Raw genomic sequence first — 24911 nt, forward strand, 5'->3', positions numbered from 1 at the left:
CTGTAATATATATCTAAATTTAGTAAATCTGTGAAAGCGCCATACAAATTTAAAATCATTCTTTTTAATAATTTAGGAAAGGGTCTACAGGGTGTTCAGGGTCTCACTACTAGATTAGACTTGTAGTGATCCGCCTGTTTACAGCCTCCCAAGAGCTGGGATTACAGGCACACACCACCATGCCCAGTCTTATTTTTCTTGTTAACTGAAACGTCATCATTGTGAAATACCTCTTTATTTATTTGTTTATTTTTGTGGAACCAGGGATTGAACTCAGGTCCTTGCACTTGCCGGGGAAGCGCTTATTCCACTGAGCCATCTCCCCAGCCCCCTTTTGTTCAATTTTAGACAATACATAGAGTCCAATAAGTAAATAAGATTCTTGTTGGATTTTATGTAAAGTTCTGTAAAATAAAATTTTAGCCAGCTTAAACTTAGAAAACTTACATATCTATATAAAAAAAAGAGACTCCTTTTGCCAGTTAAATGACATAGGTCGGCAACCGTTCTTAAAGAATTGGAGGACAGGTTTCACTGGGATAGACTGGTTCTGATCCCTCTCTACATGCTAGAGGGAATGTCAAGCCTGATCTGTTTCAGTTTCCATGCTTTAACTTTATTCCTAATTTTCCTACCTCCTTGCACTTTCCTTTTTAAAAGGCATGTAAAAATTAAAAACTCTGATTGTTCTAGCTAATTAAAGCCCTTAGAAAATGAGCGTTTGTAAAGGCTGAAGACAGGAAGGTCATCCTAGAAAAGGACACATTCCCCGTCTCTGGGTCAGATGAGACAAAGACAAACTATGCCCGTACAAGAGAACACATATAAAAGTCATGTCCCGGCTTAGTGTTCTGGGCAAGTCTCCTTTGGGAGGCTAAACCTGAGACACAGTGGAGAGAACCGACTTCTGGCTGACACCAGAAGGAGCTATCTCCAAAAGCAGCACACTTATGGGACCAAAACATTTAAGTATGAGAAAAATTCGACCTTTTCTCCTAAGTTTCATTTAATGGGATAAGAGATAAATTAAAACATAAGGCTTTTATTATAAAATGCTGAAATAATCTTGTTCGGGCTTTTAAGATATTTCTTATAAAATTTGGATAAACAGTGTGTATGCCTATGTTTTCTCTGTTCTTTTAATGTAACCTTTTGGATTGACAGATTTTCAGACTCTCAAGCTGCCGCCACGTCATAATCCGTTGTCATTTTTGTTCGCAGTTTTTGATGGATCTTGTCACCCGTGTTTAGGACAATCTACTTCATCATCCTCCCCTTTGTCTCTTATCCTGAATCATTCTTCCACCTTCCAAGATGGAGCAAAGGGATACGGAGCCTCAGTTCACCCAGGAAAACTCCGCACTCTGTGAATTAGAATGGCCGATCTCACTGGGGGGCCTCTGACCCTCCGAGGGATCTTTTGACCTCCCTTTGGCCCAGACTGTTCAACGGGTCATTTTAGACAAGTCTGGACACCCGGACCAGGTCATCTGCATTCAGGTCTGGATTGATTTGATTTATGATCCCCCATCGTGGCTCAGGAAGTCGCTTCAGAAGCCCTCTGTCCTTGCTCCCTTAAAACCTTCTCATTCCCCCCAAAAGCCCCAAGTCCTAGAATCCCCGCCTCAGGATGATCTTCCTCCTCCCTATAGGACCTCCCCTCCTCCTGAGACCCCAGCATCTTCACCTCCTCTCCTCCCACATCAGGCTCCTTCTCCTCCACCTCCCTCCCAGCCCCAAGCTATCTCGGCGCCTCGTAGTCCACGCTGTACCCGGAGATGCCGGCACCCATCGCCGGATTCATCCACTCCCTCTCCTCACCCCCTTCCCTTATACCCTCTCCGTGAAACCGTTTTGGGGCCAGATCAAGCCCCCTTGATGATGTATGTCCCCTTTACAACTTCTGATTTATATAACTGGAAAAATCAGAACCCACCCTTTTCCAAAGACCCCCAAGGCCTCATTAGCCTGTTGGAACATATCTGTTACACCCATCGCCCCACCTGGGATGATTGTCGACAACTCCTTCAGACCCTTTTTAGTGCAGAAGAAAGAGACCACATCCGCGGAGCAACCTGTCGGGCTGTCATGTGCCAGACGGAAATCCCACCCCTGATTCTGACCTCCAAGAATCCATCTTCCCTTTGCGGCGCCCAGACTGGGATCCAAATACTGATAGAGGTAAGTAGGCTTTCGACAGGTATCGCCAGCTTCTTCTAGGAGCCCTTAAGGTAGCAGCCCAGAAGCCCACCAACCTATCTAAGGTATCAGAGGTAAGACAATTAGCTACTGAGTCCCCTGCTGCTTATTTGGAAAGACTAGAAGCCTACCGTATCTATACTCCAATAGATCCAGAGGCACCTGAAAATGCACGAGCCATAAATATTGTGTTCGTGACACAGTCGGCCCCTGATATAAAAGTAAAATTACAGAAAGTAGAAGGTTTTGAGGGAGCACCCCTTAGTCAGCTCATGGAGATAGCTCAGAAGGTTTTTTGATCACCGTGAGTACAAGGAAGATATAAACGAAAAGAGACTTACTAAGATTCTTGAATGTCTGGCCACCGGGAACAGGCCAACCAATAAAGGGGAAAAACGACCTCCTCTTGAAAAAGATCAATGTGCTTATTGTAAGGAAAAGGGACACTGGGCCAAGGACTGTCCTAAATTAAAGACTAAACTGGAAAAAGATGTGAAAGCCCTCCTTAATCAACATTAGAGAAGTCAGGGCTCACAAATCCCCCCTGAACCCAGACTAACTTTAACCATTGGGGGACAACCCATAGATTTTCTGGTAGACTCCGGAGCAACTCACTCCGTTTTGACTCAGCCTATTGGAACTCCCACAGGAACTTCAATAAAGGTCATAGGGGCCACCGGACAAACTAAAAGAGTAAAACAGCTTAGGGTATCATCACTGGGGCAGCCTTGACAGCCCCTAATGAGCCACACCTTTCTTTGGGCGCACGACTGTCCTGACCCACTCCTGGGTAGAGATCTCCTATATAAATTAAGAGCACAATTGAGTTTTGAGGGGCTGGTGAGATGGCTCAGTGGTCTAAAGCACCTACTTAGAACAAGCTAAGCTAAGCAAAGCACAGGGACCGCGGTTCAATCCCCAGCACCACATGCCAGCCAGTCCCGCCCCCTGGTGGGTTGAGCAGGCCACACACACACTAAATAAATAAATAAATAAATAAAATTTAAAAAAAAACAATTGAGTTTTGAGACTGAAATGCCTACTGTAACTATTGAGAATCCAGTCATTAAGGTGATGGCCCAGTTCCCGGTAGGGGAAAGCCACATCTTATTTCAAGAAGTTTTAGAACCAGAGATTTGATTTGACAGAAAGAGACGAATTGCTATACATTTGGACTCAACAAATCCCAGAAGTATGGGCAGAATATAACCCCCCTGGGTTGGCCAAAAATCAAGCTCCCTTGGTGTTATTTGCCTTTGAATGGACAGACCCCTTTTTGGGAGTCTCAGAACAACTGACTTGCACTCGACTTCTCCAGGGTTTCAAAAATGCCCCCACACTCTTTGATGAGGCTTTGTCCCGAAACCTCCTGCCCTTTCGGGAGGATCATCCAGGACTGACGTTGCTCCAATACGTTGCTGACCTTCTGTTGGCTACGGAGAAATGTGAGTCCTGTGTCTCGGGCACCCAAGCCTTACTAAAAGCTCTCAGATCTTGGATACCGGGTTTCAGCCAAAAAGGCCCAACTGTGCCGTAAACAGGTTACTTACTTAGGTTATCAGATTCATGAGGGAAAGCGCACCCTCTCACCATCTCGAGTTCGTGCTATTCTGCAGATTCCCACCCCTGCCAACAAGCGGCAGGGGAGAGGATTTTTAGGGGCTGTGGGATATCGCCGCCTTTGGATCATTCATTTTAGAGAACTAGCACAACCCTTATATGAGAGTTTGGCTGGAACTACTCAAGACCCCCTTGAGTGGGGACCAAAACAAGACACTGCCTTTACTAACCTTAAAAATGCTCTGATTGAGGCACCTGCCTTAGCATTGCTGGACCTACAAAAGCCATTTACCCTGTTTGTAGATGAAAAGAGGGGCATTGCAAAGGGGTCCTCACCCAGAAATTAGGCCCTGGGGATTGGCCCATCACCTATTTGTCCAAGAGACTGGACCTCGTGGCTTCTGGATGGCCTGAAGGCCTTTGAATGATTGCTGCTGTGGCCCTGCTAGTACAGGATGGAAAAAGTTAACTTTTGGACAGCTCATTAGGGTGGTCTCGCCTCATGCACTAGAGACCTTAATAAAAACACCTCCTGATAAATGGATGACCAATGCTCATATCATCCACTACCAAGCGCTTCTGTTGGACCCTGCCTTAGTCCAATTTAAAGAAGCTTCCACTCTAAATCCGGCAACTCTTCTGCCGGATGATGACCCCACCCTGCTACTCCACGACTGCCTCTCCACCATCGAAAAAATCACGGGGCTTCGAGAAGACCTGGCTGACATCCCCTTGCCTGAAGCTGAACTGGTCCTCTTCACAGATGGAAGTAATTACATTCATGAAGGTAAGCGGGTGGCGGGGGCGGCTGTGGTCACCCAAGATCAAGAGTTATGGTCTCAACAATTGGCCTCTGGTACTTCTGCACAAAAGGCTGAATTGATAGCCCTAACCCAGGCATTACATCTGGGTCAAGACAAAAAGATTAATATCTATACAGACAGTAGATAAGCATTTGCCACTGTTCATGTACATGGGATGATTTATCAAGAAAGAGGTCTACTGACTTCTACTGGACAAAAGATTAAAAATGCAGCCCAAATTCTAGACCTACTGGCTGCCATTTGGCTTCCACTAAAGGTATCTGTTATGCATGGCAAAGCACATACCACAGGCTCAGACCCAATAACTAAAGGAAATCGACTCATGGATCAAACAGCCCGAGAGGCTGCCTTAAAATCAGTGGGGACGGAAGAGAACAAAACCCTACTCTTCATGCCTCCCACCATCTCTGACCCTGTGTACACTTCAAGTGATCTTCACCTGGCAGCCCAGTTAAATGCTAAACCAAGAGACTCAGACAAGTGGTATCAGTTACCTGATGAAAGAATCCTTATACCAGAGGCTTTGGGCAGAGAACTAATCCAACAAGCCCATCAGGCTACCCATCTTGGGGGCTTGAAGCTAGCTAGCCCATTCTGTAATGATTTTTCATCCCAAAGTTGACCATACTGGCACATCTGTCTAGCCTACGCTGTGAACAATGCCTCAAGGTAAACCCAAAACACAACAAGCTGGTGAGTACCCTCCGTTATCAGGGAACCACCCCAGGGGAACATTGGGAAATTGACTTTACAGAATTAAACAAGCCAGGACAAAGTGGATACAAGTACTTACTTGTAATGGTGGATACTTTCACTGGGTGGGTAGAAGCCTTCCCCACCAGCTCAGAATCAGCTCTTATTGTAGTTAAAACGTTAATCCAAGAAGTTATTCCCAGATTTGGCCTACCCTTATCTATGGAGTCCCACAATGGTCCGGCTTTCATAGTCCAAGTTACTCAAAAACTTGCCCAAGCTCTCCACATTGATTGGAAGCTTCACTGTGCCTATAGGCCTCAGAGCTTAGGCCAAGTAGAAAGGATGAATCAGACTCTAAAGTCCACTTTGGCGAAACTCTCTGTGAAGACTGGAGAGAACTGGGTGAGTCTCCTTCATTTTGCCCTTCTAAGGGCCAGAGGCACCCCCATGTCTCTGGAATTTCCCCTTTCGAGGCGATGTTTGGGAGGCCTCTTCCACTTTTGCCTCACTTGACAGAAGAAAAGATTGCTGAGATTACTAACCAAGATCTTATTAAGTCCCTCCAGGCCCTCCAGCCAGTGCTTGCCTCCATCCACCGGATTTTTAGACAACAACACCCTGGTCCTGACCCTCTGGCCCCCGGACTCTGCCAACAAGCTGTGGAACCAGGAAGTCAAGTGCTACTCAAATGTCTGGATCAAAAAGGACTAGAACCACAGTGGGAAGGGCCATACACTGTGATACTCAGCACCCCCAAAGCAATCAAAGTTGCTGGGAAGTCCGCCTGGATTCATCATACGAACTTCAAGATATCACCTCCAGATGAATCCACTGACCATCCAGCTAAAGATAAGTGGACAATTACTAAGGGAGACAATCCCTTAAAGGTTAAATGTAAACATGTGTAACAGGGAAACTTAGAATTGTCTTTGCCAAATTTCATAGCAGTAAGAATTACTTATGTCGTATCTAAAACATTACATGCTCCAGAATGTTATATTCAAAAATAATTTAAAAGTAAATACGCATTTTGTTCTAGATTTCATGACTATATTTAACATGTAGGAAAACATTAGAGAATAAATACAGTTAGGTTTTAGTGTATATAAGTCAAATTTAATTAAATTAACTTTTACTGAGTTTAGACAATAGTTACTTAGATAATATATATCATTTTGGAATATAGAATAATAGAATATTTGATGGAAATAAAAGAGTTTTCACATTATTTTGGTTATTTTCAAGAATGCTGAAACTCAAAATTTCTTAAGGATGTGTATGATTTTTCTGTGGTTGCCAGAAACACCTGAGAATAGATAGTTTATGCAACAAAAATTAATATTCTTACATTTTTGGGGTAAGAAATGTGACCAAAGGGTGATGACAGGTTTTTCCTAAGGCCTTTACTTGTATTGTAAATGATTATATTTAAACCCTGTTTACCTGGTCCTTATCTTGCACATGAGGACACAGTGACTGTATGTCAATCTTGCTCTGTCTAAATAAGGATTCAAATTTTGCAATGAAGATTGGGTGATATTAATACAGGATCTCTCTATGTATTCATAGCTGGTTTTGAGCTTGTGATGATCCCTTGCCTCAAGCAAGTGCTGGATCAGAGTTGTGCACCACTTCTACTGACTTGGAATAAAGATTTGGATGAGAATGCCTTTTAAGGACTTGACTATAACTTAATTCCTTCATAAAAATCTTTATTGCCAAATATACTCACATTCTGAGGTTCTAAAGTCAAGCTTCAACATTGGCTCTTGAGCAAGTGAAACCATCTCCAAGAAGTATTTCTTTTTCTTGTAAAGAATGTATTAACTCAGTAAAAAATATGAATGTATTTTATGAAATGAGAAAAATGATAGTGGATTTATACAAATTTAAAATTATTTCTGAATGAAATTGTTGGTAACCTAAATATGTACAATGTGAAAACAGATTTACTTTTGTCCTATCAAAATAGATTTCCTAGGGGCTGGAGAGATAGCTCAGTAGAATCAGTGCTTGCCTGGCAAGTGCAAGGGCCTGAGTTCAATCCTTGGTTCAAAAAAAAAAAACTTTTCCTTTTGTATGCTTTTAGCATGTTTCACTTTCATAATTTCAGAAAGTGTATTTAAAATGGAATAAAATTATGAAAATATATTTAAAATGGAATAAAATTATATTTCTGATAACTCAACACAGTGTTTATTGGTATATGTATTGATTTTTAAATTTATGTATTTGGTACAGGGTCTCACTATGCGGCTCGGACTTTAGCGATCCTCCTGTTCTTAGCGTCCCCAGTGCTGGGGTGACAAGGGTGCACCAGCAGCCCAGGCCTGGTGGCCAGCTCAGTGTGCCTGAGCATGGAGCCAGCACGGCGTGTCACGCGGGGTCCAACCCGGCCCTGCGCTTGCATAAGCGGGCACTTAGTCTGCCGAGTTAGCTCATGGCCTGTGTTCACTGATATGCAAGCAATTATTAAAAGCGTGAGTGCCATGATGCTTTCCCCTGTTATGAAGTGTCCCTTACTTAGAAAAATGTGTGTGACACAGAAACAAGCGGATATTTGCACTATGATCCTCTTCAAAGGGATGAACGAGTTTGCATCTGAGAGCTGATAATGCTTCCTGCTATTGAGGCACCAGGGAGCAAACTCTGCAGAGGAGATATGTGGAAAACCAAAGTCTCAGAGTTAACAAAAGCCTCCAAACTGGATGGGTTGTGGTTGTACAGCCGGGAAAATAAGAAGACTTTTGGAGATTCTGATATTTGTCCTGGGCCTTTGGACCTTGAGAATAATTCAGTTTTGTTACCTGAGGAGGACACATTCTGTATTGCACTTTGCTTATTTCTTAAGAGTCTGGGAAAATTGCGTTAGGTAGTGCAGTCAGGTGTGTGATAGGGTCTTCTCTAATGTATTTGTATTTTATGCAGGCATAGACTCCGTTATGAGCAATGTTGAAGTCACTAGTGTCCAGGTGTGGCGATCAATCGATAGCACAGCTGCACAATCTGCTACTCTCAGGTGATGTGTGTGTTTACTCCAGGTGCTTAAAAACAATAAGTTGCAATTTTGTGGGAAAAAGATATGTAAAGGGTTGCCTATGCATTGTAAATAAGCAAATAACATGCCGTCCTGCTAAGAAATGGCTTGCAAAGGAGAATTTAGCAGGAAAGAAAATGATAAAAAAAAAAACACTTATGTCTCCTGTTCATTGTAATTGGGATGCTAAAGTATGTAGATTTACATAAGATCCACAGATGTTCCAATGCTGGGATCATAACTCCTAAATGAAAACCAGTAATAATCTTTTGACAAGTTTTTTTTTTTACCACAATGATTTTTCTAAAAATAAAATTTAGTGTTATGATAAAAGGTATTTCTTTTTATATTATATTTATTTTCCTGATTTTTCTCAATGAATATACAAGAATGTGAAAAGAATAAAACAAGTTAATGTATACAGTATCCTGTAAGAAACTTAGTGGATGACTATGTTTGTATGTTAATTTACTATAATTCTAAAAATTTAATCCTCTTTCGTCTTTTGCTTTCCTCCTTCCCTCCTTCCCTCCTCCCTTACGCCCTCTTTCTTTCTCCCTCATTGGTCTGATCTTTGACTCTATTAACTTAGATCATCTGAACTTTTAAATTTATTTATTTATCATTTATTTGGTATAGGGTCTTGCTACACAGCTCAGACTCATAGTGATCCTCCTGTGTCCGTCTCCCCAGCTCTGGGACTACAGGTGTGTACCACCATGCCCTGTTTCAGGGAAGGCATGGCATGCCCAGTGTTCCAGGATTGGCTTGGCATGCTGTATCAGGATTGAACCCGGTGCCTTATGCTTGCCAGGCTGGTGCTTAGAGCACTGAGCTCTATTTCCCAAGTCCAGATTATCTAATTTTAAAACTGTGCCTTTCATTCAGTACATATCCTGATATTAGCTCCAAATCTATGTCCTATGACCCTTAATTGTACAGCAATTCCCTAAAATTGAAAATTTAAACTATATGTAGCTTTGTAAAGTAGAACTATTGTAGACTATACCAAAAATGCTATTTTATTAAATCTATATATTTAATATCATTATTTGACATTCAAACAAGAAATTTATGTTTATATTTCTTCAGTTGCTAGTTATTTGGAGTGATCCACAGATAAAATATATGGAGTTAATTCAAAGAGACATTTACTACAAAATTGTCCTTCATTTATAGCCCCCTTTTTTGTTTAGTTTTGTAAGAGATGGGTATTCTATTGCCATTCAAATATTATAGGTGCATGAATTCAGAAAAATAATCCAATATAGTCCAGCAGTCCATAACAGTAGTGGGTTATCTACAGAACTGGCAATGTCAGAAGTTGTTGACTTGAGCCTTTGTAGTGAAAAAAACCCCCATATATATATGTACAAAATAGGAGAGATATACAGCTATTTTCTCTTAGTTGAATGAGAATAAAGGTCTGCACTAATAGTGTTTAGACAAGACATCATGTCTGCATCTTGTACTATGAATACCTACTACGAAGACAACAATATGCAATGTATTAATTATTGTAACTGTCCTACTAACCTGTTTTGAAACTGTATCATTAATATTTCTGTCTCAATAAAGTTGATTTGAAAAAAGAAAAAAAGAGATATTTACAATGTTCACCAACTGCTCACACACTTCAGATGTCAATGGCATTAATGAAAATTATACAACAAAGATTATCTTACTTCTGGCAAGACTCTGAGCTTTAAGTATTTCCTGGAAATGAAAGTCAGCTTTTTTTTTTATGGTATCACAAACAAGCAATACAACTTTGCAGATTTCTCAGATTAGACACACTATGGAATTACAGTCCCTAGATAAATAAGTGTTGTGCTTATTCTATATTACAAAAATCTAACCTACTCATTCTCCTATGATATTATGAAGAGGGTATTTCAGTATTCACTCTACTGGTAAAATTGTTCCCCTTATTATTTGAAGTCCAGTGGACATGGATCCACATACATCAGCATATCTGTGAGACACTTCCTCTTCCTTTGCTTAATAAATGATGGTAGAATTCTGCACACTTAACATCCAGTGCTGTCTAGTCCCCACGCATCAGCTCCATCATGAACTAAGATGTTAGCCATGTTTCATGCAGCATGCTGGGATAGTGAGTCTTCATGAGATTTTCTCTAAAATAACCTTTCAAATCCAGCCACAAAAGCTCTTATTCTAGATCATACTGGCATCTGACCTTTGCAAACTCACACACAGGAAAAAAATAGGAAAAAAGAAGACGCTAAGGGAGACACAGTTATCTATTTCAGAATTCAGCTATGCTCACAAGCTACAGAGATATCATGACCTATAAAGTTCAGAGAGCAATGATTCCTCCTCACCATTACTCATGGCTAATGTGACTGTCTTCCATCACCAAAAATGTCAGTGTTATGATAACTGCTCCAGTTTGAGAAGATAGAATATTTAACAAGTAACTAATCTGGTAGGTAGAAGGAGACAGATATTTGATTATTGATGTTCAAAACTGCTTATGCACAGGATGACAAAATGTCTTCAGCTCTGTGGACTGTATCATGATCCATGCACAAAATACAGTGATCTATGCTCATATTTTTCTTTCAGTTGTATATTGCTTTCTTTTTTAAAAAAAAATTTTCTCTGGGATGGCCAATGTCCAATCTAATTATGTGATAAGAAGTGTTAATGACAATATTACCAGATGATAACTGGGCTTCATCAATGTTTCTCATCGTGACTCTAGGTCCCTGTGGAAGGTTGTAAAGGAAGGGCTTTGGGCATTTCTATTTAGTGCTGAATAGAACATTTATGGATGTATAACTGGGAAAAAGAAAGGCATCACACAAGCTCTGAAACTTTATTCCAGGCTTGCATCCCCAGGAACAGGAAGAGTTGCTTGTAAATTTCAGCATAGATCATTGTTGTAATGCAATAATAAAGCCACAGGGGCTGGGAAGGTAGCTCAGTAGAATAAGTGCTTGCCTGGCAAGCACAAAGTCCTCAGTTCAATCCCCTGTAGTGCAAAAAAAGAATAGATCTCTATTTTGCAATATATCATGTAACATTATCCAAACTTCATATATATATAAACTTCATATATTATATATATATATATATATATAATAGAAATATATAGGCTTTAATGTCTAAAGTATCCCCAGTTATCAAGCAAATTTAGATGGAATAGAAGCACTCTAGGATCTTTACAATTCTAAATTGAGTTCAACTACTAGCTGTGGTGCTATCTGCTCTTAGAATATTGCCCACCTCTCACTCAGATTCATGAAATATACTTGCTTAAGCATCTACTTATAACATATGGTGTATTTCTCTCTCTTTCTCTGTGTGTGTGTGTGTGTGTGTGTGTGTGTGTGTTATTAACATGTATTTGTCAAGCAAATAAATAGTTACAAGTCTATCTTTCTTATGGCTGAATAGTACTCCATTATATAAAAAGACCACATCTTTCTTTTTATCCATTCCGTAGTTGACAGGCATTTCAGTTATTTCCAAGATTTACTTACAACAAACTGTGCTGTTATAAAGAAGAGTGCATGTGTCTCTCCATGGTATGATATTTTTAATTCCTCTAGAAAGATACCTAGAAGGGGAACAGCTGGGTTGAATGGGACCTGTAACTCTAGCTTCCTAGGAAATCTCCATATTGATTATAAAGGAATTGTAGCAGTCTACACTCCCACCAGCAGAGAAGAAGGGTTACTTTCACCCCCACAGTCTCACTAGCCTTTATTTGTTTATTTGTTTGTTTATTTTTTGTGGAACTGGAGATTGAACTCAGGCCCTTGCAGTTGCCAGGGAAGCACTCATTCCACTGAGCCATCTCTCTGGCCTCAAGCCTTTATTAGTTTTTTTTTTTTTTATGAGAGCTATTATTGCTATCATCAAGTGAAATGAAATATCGTATTTTACTTTGTACCTTATTACCAAAATTAATGTGCCTTGAACATTTTTTCATGTACTTATTTGCTGTTTGTATTTCACCTGAGAAATTCTTATTTATGTCAGATGTCCATTTTTGAACTCAGTATTTGAATTTTGAGGGCCATTTTTTTTTTCTTCATTTCTTTCTCTGTTCCAGATATAAGTCATTTGTCTGAGGGAAAACCAACTGAATTTTTTCCTACAATCTTTATTGTCTTTAAACTTTCTTGGTGATTTATTTTTTATGTGAAAGATTTTTAATAAGATAAGATTGTTGATTCTCTCTTGTGTTTCCTGTACAGTCTGTGTTTTGTTTGTTAAGTACCTATACCAGTGTCTTCAAGATTTCTTCTTATTCCTTCTTCCACTGGATTTAATATTTTATTTCAATATTTACATCTTCAATCCATTTTGAATTTGGTTTAGTGCATGGGTCTAGTTTTACTCCTCAGAATATGGAAAGTCAATTTTTCCAGTGTTTTATTGAAGAGTCTATCTTTTATCCAGTGAACACATTTGACTCCTTTGTCAAGATAAGGTAGTTTTGTATGTTAGTGGTTGTATTTGAATTTTCTATTCCACTGATCCTCAAGTCTTGCTTAAGCATTCATTTGTTTGATTGTTTATTTGCTAATATTATGCTTTTTTTATAGTAGCTTTGTAGTAAAATTTCAGGTCAAGGATTCTGATGCTTTCTGACTTACTTCTGTTGACTAGAACTGTTTTTGTTATTCTATGTCTCTTCAGGGTCAAAATCCAAATGAATTTTGGGAATATTTTCTCTAGTTCTGTGAGGTATGGCAGTGGTATTTTGATGGGGATTGCATTAAATCTGTATAACAATTTTGGGTGTAAGGGAATTTTCGATATGTAAGTTATAACTATCCATGAACAAGGGATATCTTCACATTTTCTGATACCTACTTTGTTCTACTTTTTCAGAGTACTGCAATTTTCAATGTACAGATTTCTCACTTCCTTTGTTAGTCTGATTGCTAAGTATTTCCTTTTTATTAGACGTTATTATAAAGGTCATGGTTTCTCTAACTTCTCTCTGTGTGACTTTGCTGTTTGTGTACAGAAATGCTATTGAATTTTTAGCATAGATTCAGCTACACAATTGAATTTGATTATTAAATGTATAAGTCTTTTAATTTAGCTTTTGAGATCATCTTTGTAGAGTATCATGTCATCTACAAATAATGATAATTTAACTGCTTGTTCTATCATTATTTCTCTCTCTCTCTTGTCTAATTGCTTGGACTAATATTTTCAGCACTCTACTGGATAGAAAAGGTGATGATGAACATTCTAGTCTTGTTCCTGACTTTAGGATGAAAGCTTTTAGTTTCTGATCATTTGCTATGATGTTAGCTTTTGGTTTTTCATAGGCCATTTTTATCAGATTGAGATAAAGACAATCTATTAAACTTTTCTGTAGTGTTTTAGTCATGATTCAGTGTTCGACTTTGTCAAATGCTTTTTATGCATCTATTGAGATGATCATGTGATATTCATCTTTGCTTCTGTGAAGTTTATATTAATTTGCACATGTTGAACCATCCTTGCATTCCTGATATGAATCCAACTTGGTCTTGATATAAAATCTTCTAAAGAATTTGCTGCATTCTGTTTGCCAGTATCTTAGTGAGGATTTTTTTTTTTTCATTTGTATTCACTAGGAATATTGGCCTGTAGTATTCTTTTTCATTGGGTTCTTCCAGTATTTTGGAATCATGGTAATACTTGCCTCCATAAATGATTTAGAAGTGTTGCTTCCCTTTTAATTTTCACAAAAAGATTGCAAATAAGCTAGTAGAATTAGTTTTCTAAATATGTAATTTTAGAATTCAATCATGTTTTTTGCTTGCTTGTTTTTGTACCAGAGATTGAACTCAAGACCCCTGGTAAATTTTTAATTATGTTTTCAATTTCATGGCTTGATATGTGCTTGTTTTATAATTTACATATTTTCTTGATTTAATTATGGCAATTGGATTGTGTCTTGGAATATGTCCATCTTATTAGAATAGGTTTTCACCTAGTGGGTATTGATGATCGTCAGAAGTTCTGTAGGCTCTCTTGTGATTTCTTCCTTTTCATTCCTAAGTGGTTCAATTTATGTTCTTTCTTTCCTCTTTTAGAGGAATTTGGAAAATGCTTTATAAATTTAATTAATTCTTCCAAAGAACCAAATTTTTTTTAATACATTTGGTACAGGGTCTCACTATGCAGCTCAGACTCATACTGATCATCTTGTTTTCAGCCTCCCCAGCGCTGGGATTAGAGGCATGCACTACCATGTCGGGTCTCAGCGGCCAGCTCATCATTTCCGGGGATGGAGCTGGCATGGCATGTGATGCTGGGCATCGAATTCCAGTCCCTGAACTTGCCTATGAAGATACTTATTCTGCTAATCTGTCTCACTGGCCCAAAGAACTACCTTTTCAATTCATTGATTCTTTGCACTTATTTTAGTCTCAATTCTATTAATTTCTGCTCTTATCTTTATAATTCCTCCCTCGTATGAGACTTGGGTTTGATTTATTTTTCCTTTTCTAGAATTTCGAGGTTCAACATTAGGTTGTTTATTAAGCTCCTTCTGTTCACCTGATGAGAAATAGTTTATTGTTATAAATTTCTAATTTAGGACTGCTTTCATTGTTTCCTGTAAGTTTCAGTATGTTGCATTGGCATTATCATTTAATTCTATATGCTGAGAAATTTCGTGTTTGATTTTCTCTGTGACTCTGCTTTGTAGAAGTGTGTTGTTCAACTTCCACATGTATGTAGTTTCATGATTTCTGTTGTTCATTTCAAATTTTATTTTGCTAGGATCAGATAGTGCCCCAAAATAATTTTAATCCCTCAACATTTACTCAAACATATTTTGTGTGCTAATATGTGGTCTATTTTGGAGAATTTCTCAAGTGCAACTGAGAAGACTATGTATTCTCATATCTTAGGGTGGAGCACTGTGTAAACCTGGGTTTGGTTTAATTCTGAATTATTTGTTAGTTTCTTTTCCTATTTAAATTTTTATTCATTTTAATAATCTGAATTTTTGTTGTTGTTGATTTTTTGTCTAGTTTATCTATTTGTAAGTCAGATATGAAAGTTCCCACTATAGTTCTATTGGTGTGTATTTGGTTATTTCATGTCTGCTAATATTTGTTTTGTGTAGTTAAGGACACTAGTGTTAGGTGAATGTATATTTATGATTGTTATCTTGCCTTATAGATATCCCTTAACAAGTATGTACTGACATTCCTTGTATCCTTTGATTATTTTCAGCTTAAAATTTACACTGTCTGCAATGGGTAGCTACCTCTTATGTTTCCTGTCACACAGGAATTGTTTTTCATCATTTGAATTTCAATCTATGAATTGCTTTCTTATGTTAAATGTGTTTATTAAATGCAGCAAGTTGTTGGGTCTTGTTTTTAGATTTATTCTGCCAGTCTGTTCATTTAGATTGGTGAATTGGGATCATTTACCCTAGTGGTTATAACTGACATGCATTGCCTTATCTTTTTTATGTTATTTTCCTGTCCTTAGTTCCCTGTATTTTTCTCTGTTATTTGCTTGCGCTAATTGGTGGTTTCGTTCTAATAGTGTTTAAGTACTTATAGTCTTCATTACCTTTTTCTACTATATACTTCAGAAAATTCTATAGAGCTTCTTTGGTGCTCACGAGTTTCTTCAATTGTTCTATGTTATGAAAATATCTTATTTTTTCATTGAATTTGGAAGATATTTTTGTGGGATATATAAATCTGGGTTGAAGATTGTTTGCTGTGACAACTTCAAATACTTCACTCTAGGCTCTCCTTGATTTGAGTAACTGTGTTGAGAAGTCTGTGGTGATTCTGATAGACTTTCCTTTATGCATGATTTTTTTAATCTAGCTGCATTTAGTATTTCATTCTTCTGTTGAATTTCTGGAATATTATTTATTATATTGATGAACATAGATTTATTTTTTTCTTGGTTATGTGGAGTTCTATAAGCTTCACTTATTTCTGTATAAATTGTTCTCTTTTATGTATTTGGTTCAGGGTCTCTCTATGCAGCTCAGAATCACAGTGTTCTCCTGTTTTCAGCCTCGCCAGCCCTGGAATAACAGGTGTGCACCACCACACACAGTCTCAGGGGCTGGCTCTATGTGTCAGAATGATGTATGGTGGGGCTGGCATGGCATATTGTGCCAGGGAATGAACCCTGGTCCCTGTGCGTGTCTAAGCAGACATTTAGTCTGCTGAGCTAACTAATTGGCTTGTATGAAATTGTTTTTATTTTATTTTTTTATTTTTTGGCAGAATCAGGGATTGAACTCAGGCTCTTTCATTTGCCAGGGAAGTACTTATTCCACTGAGCCATCTCTGTGGCCCTTTATTTTATTTTAAACATAATAAAAACAATCAAGATGATTCAGAATTTCAAAACAAGGTGATAGGACATTAATAATTGACATTATATCACACATTGTTATCTTCAAATTTGTTGCCCAGACTACCAGATACACATGCAATATTTCTCATTTTAAAGAGGGAAAAAGCAAAAGCAAGAACGAAAACAAAAGCAAAGCAACATAGAACAATGAAAATGATACAGAACTTCAAAACAAGAATAGAAATTTAATGAAAGCTGTTGTATTACATACTACTATCATCAATTTTTTTTACCCAGATTACCAGATATAGGTATGCAAGATTGATCAAGCAACTAAACACTAACACTTCTTTTCAAAAACCTTAATTTTTCCCTTGTCTTTTGAATTTTATTTTTATAATTTATTTTACAGAGAGTATTTATTTTAAAGATAATAGATAATATATTATAGACAATACACTATTTATTTATTTATTTTTTTGTATTTTAAAACAGGGTCCATAGGGTCTACAGGGTCTTGTGAGGTTCAGATTTCTGGTGATCCTACTGTTTATAACCTCCCAAGTACTGGGAATACAGGTGTGTGCCACCAGCCACCAGCCACCAGCCACCAGGTCCAGTCTCCCACGCTCTCAGCACACCCTGAGGGCAGGGACGCCACAGCAGGTCTGGGGATTGAACTCCCAGACCCTGCATCTGCCTAAGCAGGAGACAATACATACTTTAAAGAAAAAGATGAAAGGTATTCAACCATGGTTGTCATATTGCACATTCCTGTCCTAAACAAATTTGTTCATCTTACATATAATAGCATATGGGGCTGGCCAAATAGCACAGTGGATTGAAGTGCCTGCAAGTAGGCACAGAGGTCCGGGGTTTAATCCCTGGTTCTCTCGTAGCCCCATTCCTGGGGCATGCTGAGACAGCAATTGAGACTGGGCGTGGTAGCACAAGTCTGCAATCCCAGCTCTTGGGGGGCTGTAAACAGGTGGATCACTGTGAGTGCGATCTAGTAGTGAGACCCTGAACACCCTGAAGACCCTTCCCTAAAATAGAAAATAAATAAATAAACAAACAAACAGCTTTTATCATATTGAGTTTGCCAAAGTAAAAATTTTAGGCAAGCAAAATTGATCAGACAATGTAAGCACTGACTGTTCCACTCAGTGAATTCTTAGTATTTAGTAGTACAATTTTCTCAACCATCTCTATGTTTGGGAAGTTTTCTGCCATTATTTTTGTGAAGAGATTTTTGTAGGTTTTTTTTTTTTTGCTAATATGTTGATTGATCCCAAAATCAATCTCATGTTGTTCTTCTTTACTTTATCTTGTAACTGTTGCATTAGTTTTTCATAGGTGCTTGCTATTTTAAGGATATGTTTCCTTTATAGTCACATTACTTTCTTCTAGGACTGATTTTTTTTTTTTCAGTACCAGGGATTGAACTCAGCACCCTGCATTGCACTTATTCTACTAATCTATCTTTCCAGCCTCTAGGAATGATATTCTACCTTCAACTTCAATCAGTTTTTGGCATACAATTTTTTTGGAGTTCTTATTCTCCTGAATGTGGATCTATTTCATTGAATTCATTTCTGCTCTATGTTGGGTATTCATGATTGCCATCTTTTCACATACTTATTTTTTTTAAAACTGTGTCTACTTCAGTTGCTTTCATTGCCCTGTGTACCTTAGGTATTTTTATGCCCTCTTCATTTTTTTTTTTTTCAGTTCTGCTGCTATCATCTCATAGAGTTATAGTAGTTGGCTTCTAACTTCCTTTGTTCCTTTGTGCTCGGGAATTGTTCTGGGTGCTCTGAGTATTTGAAGTTGTATTTTGTGTCTTTCCTCATAATTTTTTTCTCTTTTCTTTTCTTTCTTTGTTTACACTCATAGGTTTCTTAAGTTACAAAGCTTTTTCCCTGGTGTCAAGCCTTTCCTGGTTGATGTCTATTCCTCGGGGATGTCTTCAAGATATAGGTGGTACTTGGTCTTTTCTATCCCAAGAACCTACCTTCTCAATGTATTAAGAATGTCAAATAGCACTGGGAAGATAGCTCAACAGTCTAAGCACCTACTTAGGTGAGCGCAGGGACAAGGGTTCATTCAATCCCTGATGCCACATGCTGCCCTCACCCTACCTCCAGGTATACTGAGTTGGCAACTGAGTACAGGCATGGTGACGCATACCTTTAACCCCAGAACTGGGAAGGCTGAAAAGAGGAGGAGCACTATGAGTCCCTGTACCAAATATATAATTAAAAAATACTGAGTTGTTATTTATTTCACTTGTCTATTCTTTTTGTACTGTACTATGTTGATAGTTATGAGTCCCTGCAGTCTCTATTGTAATACAGAGAAAAAAAAAACTTGATTGTAACAGGTATGGCATTCTGCTTAAAATAGTACAGCTAGTAATAATAGTTGATTCAAGAGTGACCTGGCTAAGGACAAAGTGTGGTGACCACTATCCTGACATCTTTAGCTATAGGAGCAGGTTCTATAGTTATATAGTGTAATTCAACTTATACCAGGAACTGGCATGCAATGATTTTGCACTTAGCAGCATGATTTTACCCTGTCGTGGATGTGTTTAAGAAGGGTTAACAGTAGGATATAGAGGTGGTTGAGATTAAACGTAGTAGGGGCAAATTTGTTGGACATTGGTTGATCATCCAAGTTTTCAATTATTGTAGAATAAAAGAGGGAAGGATTGGAAGAGAAAAGCTATTAAAGTTAGCTAGAATTGAGGCCATTTACATTAGTGTTTTTAAATGATGTGTATTGGCATATGTCTTTTATGTTATTCTCCTGCTGTTGGTTCCATACTTTTCCTGTTTTTAAATGTTTTCCCCGTTTCATTCTTTCTGTCATTGTGCTTGGAGCTGTGGTCATTTTGATCCCTTTCTATAACATCTTTTAATACTGTATGTAGGCTTTGTTTCGCCCTCATGAATTTTTTTAGCTTTTTTTTGTGTCATGGTGGCATTTTTCTTCTCCATTAATTTTATTTTATTTTATATTTATTTATTTATTTATTTATTTATTTTTGGCAGAACTGGGGATTGACCTCAGGCCCTTGTGCTTTCCAGGGAGGCGCTTATTCCACTGAGCCATCTCCCCGGCCCCTCCATTAATTTTGAAAGAGAATTTTGCAAGGTATATCAGTCTGAGTTGAAATTTATTTTCTTGTGGGACTTGAAATACTTCACTCAATGCCCTTCTTGAGTTAATGACTTTTGTTGAGAAATTTGTTGTTATTTTGATGGGTTTCCTTTACATGTGAAGTTTCATATTTCAGGCAACTTTTAATATTTTGTTTTTGTGCTGAAAATCTAAGATCCTCATCATTATATATCTGGGTGTATATTTATTTGTGTTGTTGTTATTTGGAGTTCTACATGCCTCAGTTATCTGAATGTCAGGTTGTTTTCCCACGTTTGTGAAGTTTTCTGTTATTATTTCTCCACTGTTGTTGGGAGTGTACACTGATACAACTTCTATGGAAATCAATGTGGAGACGCCTCAAAAGCTAGAATTAGAAATCCCATTCAACCCAACAATTCCCCTTCTGGATATTTGACCCCAAAAACTGAAATAATCACAACACCTGTGCAACCTTGCTTAGAGCAGCACAATTTGTCATATCCAAATCTTGGAAACAACCAAAATGCCCATCACCTAAAGAATGTATAAAAAGATGTGGTATTTTTAGACAATTGTGTATTACTCATCTATAAAGAAAGACAAACTTGAGGCCTTTATAGGTAAATAGGTGCAGCTAGAAGTTATACTCATAAGTAAAAGAAATCAAACGCACACATGTAAATATCATATTGTCTCCCTAATGTAATAACCTAAAAGTATAGATAAAATCAGAAAGATACAATAAATATAGTAAAATACGAAGAAACTGAACATAAAGAATAAACAATGGAGATGAGGGAAAGGAGAAAAGTTAAGAAGAAAAGAAAGGGGGAAAAACCATGGAAGTATATACACAAGATAGCTGAAATGATTATAGTACTAATTATCATAAGATTTTTATGAGTTTAGGGCAGGGTCTATAGGATGCACAGGGTCTCACTACATAGACTGGACTCTTAGTGATTCTCCTTTTTTTCAGGCTCCTAAAAGCTAGCATTACAGGCACATACCACCACTCCCCGGCTCAATTGCCATCTCAGCATGCCCTGGGGGTGGGGCCAGTATGGCATGCCAGAGATTGAACCCTGGCCACTGTATTCTGCCGAAGGAGATGCTTTAGTCCTCTGAGTATCTGGTCACCACTCATAAGTTTTTTGAAAACAGCAATTAATGTATAAAATTTTCACTCTAACTCCATGTGCTAGTTTTGATATTCTGACCAACTATATCAAAGTCTGCAATGTACAATTCAAAACCCAAGTTTGAGTATCTCTCACTTTGTTCTTCTAAATGTGTATATTTTCTAGTGTCTTATCAGTTGTCATTATGCTCTATTTAAAATAAATAAAAAATTAAAAATAAAAAGGAGAAGAAAAAGTGAACTAGAAAAAGAAGAGACAATATTTTCCCTAATGAACATCTCATAAATTCTGTGTGATGTGAAAGAGAGAAAGAGGACAAATTGAATATTACAAAGGGAAGGGCTGGTGAGATAGCTGAGCAGATTAAGTACCTGTGTAGGCAAGTGCATGCACCAGTGTTCAGTGCCCGGTACAACCTACCATGCCAGCCCTGCCCATAGGCTCACTGAGATGGACAACAGACTGTATGTGGTGGAGAATACCTGTAACTCCAGAGCTGGGGAGGCTAAAAACTTATAGTGGAGGACCACTATCAGTCCAAGCTGCGTAGTGAGAGGCTGTACCAAACACATAAAAAAACAAGAAAAGGAGAAAAGAAAAGAGAAAAAGTACTAACAAAAACAAACAGCCACAAAAAAATAAAATAACAAAATGATGAACCCTGACCAAGCAGAGAAAAGTGAAATAACCAGATTCTTCTAATATCTAGAGCTCTGTGGTAGCTCTAACTCTGATACCAGAATGTATTCTCTAGCTAAGATTGCAGATGGATTTGTATTAGTTGTGGATCTGATCTTTGTTACTGGGTTTGGGGGATTGAATTAGTTTTCTGTGGCTGTAGTTCTCTCCTGTGTGTTTTTTTTAAGAGAAAAAAAAGAAAAACAAAAGAAAGAAAAGAAGATAGTGCCACCCTCTCACTTCTATTCCACATCTCTTTGTTCCCAGGGACAAAGCTGGTTCACCTTACTAACGGCCTGATGCCTGATACTGTCACTGTTACCTTGGACTTTTCAGCGCTGTTAGTCCCACCTGTCCATCATGTGTGCTCTAGGTGGTGTCCTGCTGTGTCAGCAACTTTCACCTTTCCACTAGTTACTTCAGTGGAGTGAGCAGGAATCCACCTTGGACTTCCTGCCAGTCACTGCAGCTCCTGGCCAATGGTGTGAATGGAGATCTAGCTCAGATTTTCCTATTACAGCTTCTATAAATCATCATGAATAATTATCTTGCTCAACTCTACAGTTTCTAGTCTGGAATAAAGATTTATTTAATCTGTGTAAATGCATATCACACTTTTTATATAAGTTAGCACGAACATATTAAATTGCATCTACTTAATGAGTACAAAGTGATGCTATGGTATATTTATACAATATAGAATGATGGAGTTAAGCTAATTAACATATGTCTACTTAAATGCCTATAATTTATTGTTCTTAACTAAACCTTTGTAACTTTTCCACATCTCCCCATTCTACGTCATTTGTTAACTACAATTTATTCTCTGCTTCTACAATCCAAGTATTTTTTAGATCCCACATTTAAGTGAAAGTCTGTTGTATTTATCTTTCTGTGGTGATCTTGCTTCAGGTGCCAAAATGTCTCCAAGTTTATGCCTTTTTCACAAGTGACAGAAATTCCTTATCTTTTGTGGACAAATAGTCTTTCGTTTCATGATATAAAACACTTTCTTCAACCATTCATCGGTTGACAGACAGGGAGTTGATTCTGTATCTTGACAACACTAAATTATGTGGCAGCAAACACCGTAGGTAGATTAATTTCCAGAGCCCTGGATATATATATATATATATATATATATATATATATATATATATATATAAATGTTATTGGGGAATTGTGTAGTAGTTCTAGTTTTTGTTTGTTTCTTTATAAAATCTTCATAAAATTTTTCATAATGATTACTAGAATTTACATTTCCATTTTTAGTGTATATTTTTCTCCATGTTTCATTCAACAATATCTCTTTACATTTAATATATCATAATTTTGTGAATTAAAGAAGCAAAGTCTCTTCTGTGAATCTCTGTCAACAAACCGTTAACCCAGACAACATCCCCACGACCAACACCATCGATTTCACAGTAATAGTGTGAGCAGTGACTTTAATAAGGCCACGTGTACAGTGTTCGATCAAAAAAGTATGCACGGAACGTTTACTTTGGCTTTGTAGTCTTCATGACCATTCAGCAAGGCTTAGCGAGACAAATATTAGAACTTCATGGAGATTATTTGTAAGAATATAAATTTGTACCGCAATATCAAATTCATATTCCTAAATATGATACATGTTGTATAATCATGGCCTGACTGAAACATTCTTTCTCAGAAGGTAGATGACCTTTCGTCATTATTTGCATTTACATGGGATCACTTTCTATGTTTTCTTTATAGAGATATGCTCACTTTCATGTAAAATACTTCTAAAATAATTAAAGAGAAATTAAGACTACATAGTGACCAGTTATAAGCTTTAGGACACTTGACATTCATAAGTCAATAAATATATTTAATTTTTGCAAAACTTAAAATAAACCAAATTGACTTTGAACTCAAGAAAGTCATGCAAATATTGGTCAATTTGCTCATCAATATTTGTTATGGTCAATGTCCTACATGGATTATGTGATGAATATAAGTAGCTTATGAGACAGGTTTAAAATTTGTCTTCCTGATATTTCAAGTTAGTATTGAAAAGTCATTTTAAAAAATCTAGAAACATGATATTGTTGTATGTCCTTTTTGATCTCATAAATGGTTGGAGGAAGACAGGTTTTGTACTCTATCTTGCAGCACCCTCAGGCCTCAAGCCAAAGCTGTGACCAGTTGCCTTCCTGTGGTTCAGATGCCTTCTTGTGGTCAGCTGCCTGCATTGTTAGGCTTCATGAACATTTGTAGAAAAGAAAAAAGTAAGAAAGAATAATAAAAGAAAGAAGAAACAATGAGTAGAAGTACAGGGAAAAGTACTTATACTGAAGTTAATTATATTTAAGTAGAATGTGATTATTTTGTGTAAGAAATAAATGAACATTTTAATACTACACATTTGACCTTTTTAAAATACATACCTGTTAATTACTTTTACAGGACAGAAATCATCCAGATATTTGAGAGGTTAATTATATAAGTGGTTGAAAATATCTGGAAAGTAAATTAAAAATACTTAGTGAAGCTTTATAAATTGACAAGAATGGGTACTGAACACTTATATTCTGGAATTTTTATGGGCAGCATGGAGGTCAGAGAAAGAATTACTGAGAAACATGCTTAACAGTTCCTCCTCCAGTAAACCAACCCATTTCTCATCTCATTTTGTTGATCAAGTCAGTTGAGATTTCTTTCTCAGTGTTTAAAAATCACTTATAAACGACAGTGTTTGGTCATCCTTGTCCTCTCTTGCTTCTCACCACTTCCTGTAGTAAGAAAGTGTTGAAAATATCAAGCCCATCCCCTTTGTCTCAGGTCCTTGTAATGCAGCTGGTGAACATGATAATCTGACGTCATCTAGGAGGATATGCCCAGTGTTCATGTCAGCAGGTCTTGAGGATTTAGAAAATAATCACAGTTCTATGGGGAATCAACTTGCTTCACTAAAACATTTCTCATCTATTTGCCAATGTGAGTCAAGTTGTATTGACAACCTATTGTGAGAAAGATGGTCTGCATTCCCATGAAGTTAACTTGTCTTATGCAATGTAAATATATCTTTATCTGACAAATTTTTGGAACTAATGATAGCTAAAAATGGATTTATAAAGTTCACCAATTTTAAAAATTTAGGGTGTGAGATCCAGCCCAACCCAGGACTGGCGAGTGTGTGGGAGAACTTCTGGCTTCCCTGCACCTGCAGGAGCTCTCTGGATCAAAACCTAGGCACACTGCATGAGTGAGATCCTCTGCTGTGCCCTCAGGACCCCTGCACCCCTCCAGAGACCCTGATCCCAAGCCTGCCGAGTAGTGTGAACT

The 24911-nt window shown here is 37.7% G+C and overlaps 1 long non-coding RNA gene across 1 annotated transcript; it reads left to right on the forward strand.

Moving 5' to 3' along the window:
- Window positions 1–6044: 6044 nt before the first annotated feature.
- On the forward strand, window positions 6045–17770 carry LOC111812805. Its single transcript, XR_002818201.1, has 3 exons — window positions 6045–6166; window positions 12509–12516; window positions 17761–17770. It is a non-coding gene; the product is annotated as an uncharacterized LOC111812805 (long non-coding RNA).
- Window positions 17771–24911: the final 7141 nt, after the last annotated feature.

This window comes from Octodon degus, unplaced genomic scaffold, assembly GCF_000260255.1.
Source record: "Octodon degus isolate 3935 unplaced genomic scaffold, OctDeg1.0 scaffold00143, whole genome shotgun sequence".
NCBI classification, from domain to species: Eukaryota; Metazoa; Chordata; class Mammalia; order Rodentia; family Octodontidae; genus Octodon; species Octodon degus.